Source organism: Strix uralensis, chromosome 6 (genome assembly GCF_047716275.1).
Source record: "Strix uralensis isolate ZFMK-TIS-50842 chromosome 6, bStrUra1, whole genome shotgun sequence".
NCBI classification, from domain to species: domain Eukaryota; kingdom Metazoa; phylum Chordata; class Aves; order Strigiformes; family Strigidae; genus Strix; species Strix uralensis.
This window is the reverse complement of record NC_133977.1, coordinates 32,087,348-32,095,268: the sequence shown is the minus strand read 5'-3', so window position 1 is coordinate 32,095,268 and position 7,921 is coordinate 32,087,348.

Genomic DNA, 7,921 nt, shown 5'->3' with positions numbered 1-7,921 from the left:
GTGCTTTAATGTATACCATAGTACAAATTCTTACATGCTATAATGCAAAATGAATTATGAAACAGAATAATGCTATAGAAATCTGGACTGGAATAGAAACATGGAATACTCAAAATATGAAATATACACTAACTATAAACATAATGGGATGGAAAACCTATGAAAGAGATAATCCAAAAATGTAAACAAATGTTTCAATTGACCCGAAGCGAAGTGTTTCCAGAATATTTTTTTGCAAGGGCTTGTTGATGAACCCCAGTATTATCTTTCCTATTCAGTTTTCAGTCTTATGTCAGAAATCCTAGTTGGAGGGAAACACATGGCAATAGATGCATGAACAATTGTATAAACATACACAGATATAACTGCACATTCTTTTGTTCTGTTTCTCTGTCTTTCCTTCTTTTTCCCACAAAATCTGTCCCATTCTAAAAACTGAAAATGTTTTTACTTTCTATGACAGAGTTACTTACAAAGCAAGCAGTTAACCCAGTTATTTATGAGAATTTTTGGTCATACCAGGGATGCTAATGTAAGCTGTAGGGCAGGGCAGGCAGGCAGCACATCTCCTAGTCTAGCCCACTTTTTGGTGGGCTGTGGCTGAGTCCTGATTCTGGAATAATTCACTCTGCAGCCTGGAAAATCTGCGGAAGCCCCGTTCTTATCTGGGTTTCCTTGACATGTGTGTCTCCATGTTACCTTTGATCACCCATACACAGTGGGATGCCCAGCAACAGCTTCAAGTGGCCTTTTTTCCCCTTCATGTTACAGTCAGGGCAACCACTGAAAATCCAGTGCTAGCACCCACTCAACAAAACTCACAGATAAAGCTAAGACATATTATGGACTCTCTGGAACCCACATTTTATCAAAACGTCCTTCTCTGCAAAACTAAAGAGCAAGGCAAAGAGAGCTCTGTCCTCCAAGGCTACCTCTTAGACATTTGGTATCTCCAGTCCATGTCTGGGCCAGAGGCTGGTCTGGCTGCACAAGGGATGTGGGTGTTCGATCCAGTGGTCTGACACACATCTCCTCTTTTTCTCCACAGCTCTGGGCTGCATCGTGCCCTGTTCAGCACAGGATGCTGCCGTTTGCCCAGGTAGGTGGGAAAGGTTAACTTCGTTCTAATTTTTGCTTCAAGGGGGCTTTGGTGATCCACAGTCCTTTTGCTTGTCCTTGTGGATGTTGGTGAATCTGACTTGCATTGCAGGCATGAGCAGCAAATTCATTACTGATGTCCCTGTGTATGGGAGCTTGGGCATCACATATGCATGGAGGAGGCATGTGCAGCTGCTGAGCTTTTGCAACTTTTCTGCAAGGTTCAGGAGATGAAATGCTACTTTACTGTAAACAAACAAAAGTAAGAGTGGCCAAAACCTGCATTCAGCAGTGACTTCCCTACATTCCCACAGGTCAAGGGCAGGGTGTCTATTTGAAGGTGGATGTTTCCTAATGCGCAGTCGTTGGTAACCTAAAGCAGGTTTATGACAGAGCCAAGATCAGGCATTAATGCAATAGACTGGTAATTCAATCACTTTATAGAAGTTGATCTGTCCTTTTTATTACAATTATTGTCAGCCCGGGTGTTTCGTTCCATCACTGAAAATAAACATCATTTATCATACTTGTAAAGATTAGCCCCTGACAGCTTCAGCTCTGCTTTGCATAAATGTGTATTAATGTCGGCTCTGTCTGAAGTGGAGAGAGAAGTCTATATTTCACAAGAATGATTAGACAGTGTCACCACTGCTTTAAGTAATGTCTTATCATGACGGATAATCAAACTGTGAAAAAACAACAAAAAAAGGCAATTTATTGCATATACACTTTTTGCTTTATTGGGCTGAGAAATAGCAATAGTTTTGCTGCTGCAATACTGAGGTTTGTAATGTCCAGCCTCGGGGCTGGTAATGCTTCTCTGGGTTTAAGGAGGCATGTGGTGTCGCACCTCATCGGCAGAGCTGGGACTTTCACCTCTCTGCAAGGCTGCCTGAGTCTTCCCATTTGAAGACCCAGCAGTCTACAACATTGCCAGACTTCCTTAATGGTCCATGCCTTGGGCTGAATTTGATTTGGAAAGTTTCAGCTAAAATGGTGACGTCATTTCTGAGAGTGAGCTTAAGGGAAAATATGATGCCCAGATTAAAATATTCTTACAGACATTTTCCAGAGAAGGTCTAGAACTCCCGGACTTTGGAGCAAGACCCCAACAGTTGGCACGTGCTTACCTTCAGGCCAAGGCTGCGCTTTTGCTGCTCTCATCAAAACGCACCCACATTAATTGCAGGGGGAAAAAAAATAATCTGTTTGTCAGTGTGTACGTTAGAGATGTTAGAGTTCAGCAGTCAAACTCTTCATCTCCATGAGCTCAGTGAGTGCTCCAACCCCCACCCAAATGCGCATGTACCACCTCCCCAGCCAGACCAAGCCTGCATCCCTGGGCTGTGGAGGGTAAATAGGACTTCTCTTGCAATTCTGCTGGTGGCAATGTGTTTGGCATCTCAGCTGACAGCAGACCCTCTGTTCCAGGGGCTGTGTGTCCTCGCAGTCACCATGGAGGACATCTGCCCAGCATCCAGAAGGATGAAGAATAACTGAAGACATGAGATGAAGTCTTGCTCTTTGCTAGTTGAGCGAGGGCAATGCTAAGAACATTTCCTTGTTTGCTGGACTGTGCCTTCACTGAGAGGGAAGTGCACATGGGCACTGATGTCCATCACACACCGACTGTAAATCAGCTACCTGCTGTGGTGCAGATAAACAGCTCTGCAACTTTCATGCAAGAATGTCAGGGCTGAAGAAAGTCCTTCTCATCAGTATCAGGTTTGGTATTGGGTCTAGTTTCATCAGTTTTAGAAACTGAGGGAATGAAACCAAACCCCATGTGTGTTTTCAGGTGTCCTTTTTGGTGAGTTGGAGAAGTTTGAATATTGCACTGAGAACGTTTGTGATTTCTGGACATTGCATCTGCATTTTGTGAAAGCCCCAGGTTGTGGATTAGGGGTGCTTGTCTGAGAGTATCTGCTTTCGTTGTTGCTGGTTTTAAAAAGTTATTTCCAATGCTTATGACTTCAGGGGGAAAAAAAACAACCCCACTTGACAACTTGAAGGCATAGATGCTCAAAAGCAAATGTCAAATAAAGCATTTGATTTATAATCTTATCATTTCTAAGCCAGCCACCTTATTTTGGAAGGCTTGTGATGGAGATCAGTGTTAACTGAAGATGACGCCTTAAAATTAGCCCACTGTGGAGGTATCTCATTGAATCAGGTCCTAAAGGAGTGATAATACATCAAATATCATATATGAAAATAAATTAACCTCTTCCCTGCATAACTAACAGCTACTTCTGCTGTTAAAACTAAAGAATTAAAGGCACTGGAACTATACTGAGTGCTTATATTGTTATTTCCCCCCCCCCCCCCCCCCCCTTTTTTAATGTCATCCTCAGATCCTCAGTTTATCCTTTTTCAGATTATATTTACAGTTTCACCTTCTTTGCTGTGGTTTGTTGCTGGTGGTGACGCACAAGACACTGTGGAGCAGCCTCCCCTTTGCCAAAGAACTTGAAGTTGAAACTTCACTCTGAAATAAAACTGAAGAAAAATCCCAAAAGCTGAAAAAACCCAAAAAAGTAAGTGTATGCCTCAAAGTATCCCAGCTGAAGTAGCCAGCTGTCAGTGGTGGAGGGAAGGAGTGGGTGAGGATGGCACTGGGACCATTAACCATCGAAACAATGCTGATTTTAACCAGTGGTATTAGAAACTAGCACTTTTTGAAGTGGTAAAAGCTTTGGACACAGATTACCATGCACATATTTCAATTTCCCTTAAATCCAGGGAGATTTCCTTTTAGAGCACACTCTCTCCCTCTCTCTGTCTCTCTCTTTTTTTTTTTTTTTTTATTCAGCTAGATTGTGCTTGATGGGGACCGTTAACTGAATGCAGCATATTATATATTACTTCAATAAATCACCAACAGCCGAAGCATTCAATATCATGCAGAGCCGTAATCAGGGGAAGTCTTAATCACACTTTAAATGGTTTGGATTTATGCTCTGCTTTCCACAGGCTCCTGCCACTGTTGGAGAGGTGCAGAGGCACAGCTCTGTGGTGGCCCGCCAGGACCTGGTCCAGCCCAGTGCCAGAGGCCAGGAGCACAGCCAGGGTGCAGGGTTTATGCCAGGGGTGCAGTGGGGCCAGCAGGGCCAGCAAGGAAGAACAGCCAGAGGGTTATTCCTGAAGCTATTTGTACCTATGCAATGGCAGCTTTAGACTACCTGAGGATTTTGGGGTTAAAAGGTGTCACTGGCAGTGTAAACAACAGCTCTTACTGTGTCAAAGTTGCCCAGATGTATGGGAAGTCTTGGTTTTGTTTTGACTGAAAAAATGTATTTTAAAATAGAATTTTTTTTTAAAAAGAAATCAGCAGATAAGAGCAAACCCAGCTGCTGTAATCCTTGCTTTTTGCTGCTCCATCCTTTTGCATTTGGTCCAGGAGATTAGAAATGCCTCCTGGATTTTTGTTGGGGAGTGGGAGAAGAAAAAAGGGAGGGCTGGCTTAAAAAAACCAAACAAACCACAAAGACCTTGAATATAATTTTTAAACAAATTGATTTAAGATTGATGACCCACCAAGACTTTCCATGAAAGTAAAACTTTCCAGCCGGGGCCATGGGTGTGCAGTGCGTGTGGGTCTCGTGGAGGCGGGTGCCAAGTGTCAGCCCACTGGCAGCCGCAGACAGAGGATGAGAACCTTCCTCCACAGCACCGTCATTGCACCCGACCTTCACCTTCACCTTCACCCTTGCAACGATATGCAGATGTGCATGATGTCATCTCAGGAGAAAAAGAGGAGAAATCATAGCAGTAAACAATAGCCCTTTTTTTTTGGGGGGGGGGGGGGGGAAGTTAACAATTTTGGTTAACCCCACGCCCTGGAGCATGGCAGTGCTGGCGAGTGTGGCCACCAGGCATCGCCACTCACGGGAACTTCTCGCTGGTGGGCGGGGAGGTTAATGGACTCGTTAACTGCATCTGGCTGGGAGAGCCCTGGGCGTGCTGTGGCTGGCTTTTCCAGCTCAGAAATATTTTGTAGGCCCCTTCAACTGGAGAGAACAAGCCCCCCCCTCCCACCCACTCCCCCCCCTACCCCCCCCCCCCATTAAAAGTAGTCACACTGCCTGCACCATAAATTACTGCTCTCACAGTGGAAATTTGAACAAGACCCAAGCGGAGCTGAGACGCAGCAGCTGAGACAGTTAAACAATAGTACTACACACAGGAAACTCTCCCCTAATGGTGGATTTAAGTTCCAGGGATCTTTGGTATCTGACTGTTGGGTTCGTCCCCTCCACCCCTCATTTTGTTTTTCATTCAATTCCATGTTGTTCATGTCTCTTAATAGGGCATCTTTCATTATCATTATCCCTAATAGTGGTTTATTGTATTAGTTACAGTTAATTTAAATGTTACCGAAGCATTGAAAACAGATTGCAGATGTTTTGAAACAGATGTTATTTTAATGTTAAAACAAAATCATGAATATTTATGGATCATTATTGCCTGGGTTGAATTAGGCTCTTTAAATAGTAATGTATGGGTTTAATGTCTTTTGAAGGAAATGCTCCAAAAAAGGTGAATGGAAAAACACTGTCATATAAAGATGTGTAAATCATTTCTTCTGGCAATACTGAGTTTTCCTTTATGAACAGTCAGAATTAATCACTGTTATATTACTAAACCAGGTACTGTTCTTGTTCTATAGCTGAAGTTAACCTAAGACAAAATTTTTAGCTCAGAAACACCTTTCCAGCTCTCTATTTCCTAGAGAAGGGGCCCACCAGCTCCCTGCAAGCAGACCTAAAGCTCTAGGAATATTTTGAGGTGGAGTTATGAGTATTAAAGCAAAATAAGGTGAAGATGATGCAAGTGCACAACTCACTTGGTGTCAGTCTTTCCTACAGCAACACAAAGAGGGTTTGTTAATGCCACATGTGGGCTGTCTCTGTTCAAGTCATATTTCTTTATGGAGATGAAGCTAGTCTTTAAGGCATCAGCTCAAAATGGCCTTGCATTCATTACAAAGTTATTTAGTTACGGATAGGTAACTCTAAATGACATTTCTACATCTTGCACTTTATTAGTTGATCCTAGCTGCTAAATGACGTGGATAGATCAGCAGACTATGGTAGGGGAGTTCAGTGTGTTTTGGCTAATTTTGGATAGGGTCCAACCTCCTGGAGTTGAAAATTTGCCTCTGAGATGATGAGCTTGTGCACCTCCCTCTGGAAGAGTTCTGGGGGGAAAAAAAAAAAGAAGAAAAAAGAAAGTAAGAAAGTTTCATGAAAAAATTAAAAGTAAGAAGACTGTAAACACAGGCATGATTCCCTGCTCTGCAAAGAGACATGAAAGCACTACTGCTGCCTTAGACTAGTCATGCTCTATTTAGGAGAGGAACAGCCTGACTATTAGATTGTCAGCACTGACTCTGCGATGGTGCTGGGATGGGAAGGCTGGAGGCAAGGGGACATGCACCCACCACCTCTCTTACTGCACTTTGCTTGTGTCCACTGGGACGATGTGCTCTAACCTGCAGCATTGAGCCTTTTACTTTTTTTCCCCCCCCCTCCAAATTTACTACTTTGGAGGAAAGCCTGAGTCCTCCTGAAACTGGCAGAACTCCTTGTCTACCGGCACAAAACCCCAGAGCAGATGGGCACACATTTTGGCTAACCGCAGTGGCAGTTGTTGAGCATTAGGGTCCATAATCTCATCCAGGAACATCTGAACAGCCGCCTTCACTTCTCCCTTGGCTGAGGGGAGTGAGCATCACCGACACTGGGGCTAACGTCGATCACAAACGACATCACACTGCTGCCACAGTGCATAGCAGGGGTTTGTCCCAAGGCCTCAGAACCTGCACTGCCAGGAAAGGAAAGCAGTAGTGTAGAAGATTTTTCAGCTTCCACAGTGTGATCTTGTTACAGGGGTCACAGGGAAAGTGCTGAAAAGCTGCACATCGCATTTTGCTACTGACCTGAGTGGTGGCATATATCAGCCATGACTGCTGGGTTATTTTGCTGGCTGAGGGATGGGCAGGCTTGGTTGCACTGAGGTCCATGGAGTTCTACCAATTGACTGCATTAAGGCACCTGACTACAGAGCCCTTGCAGGCTCACAGAAATGTTAGAATTTATTTCAATTTCCACAAATTGGCCAAGAAAGTTTTTAATTGCAGTCTCATCTCTTGATTTTAAAAGCCATACTGAGGAATTACATACAACCAAGTGAAGAGCCATTCCTTCAACAGCTTGGACTTGCACTTCCACTGCTTTCATGTCCTGAGGATCACAGAAAGTCTGGTACAGTACATTACATTCAGTAGACTGCCAGAAAGGGAGTTCATTTAGTTTGATGACAGATTAATACTGATTCACAAATTAATTTTGTCTCTTTGTATATCAAGGGTGTCCGCAACTTATTTAATTTGTAATAAATATAATTATAGAAATGAATGAGCTATCAAGATTTTTAAAGTATGATCCATCAATGTTGGCATGACTTTTAATCCTGGTCATTATAAATAAAATAGGTCTTTTGCAATATGGAATGCAATTTTCCCTGTAGTTTGTCTCATTATTTTCTGACATGTGGGTTAATATTAAATTACAATGCCTTAATTTTCAAATCAGGGCTCAATTTGTAAATAAGAGGTTAATAAATAACCTTTCCAGCTGGAAGCCTTATTGTAACTTCATTAAAATAAACTTTTAAATGAGATATTTGCCTCTTGGTTGAAGCCTCGATGGTACCAGCATTGTCTCATCCTGTACATTGCAAAACAAAAAAAAAGCAGCTTGCATGGCTGCCAGAAAACCCTGTCGTTGTATGTGACCTTGAGCGCACTGTGAAGGCTGCA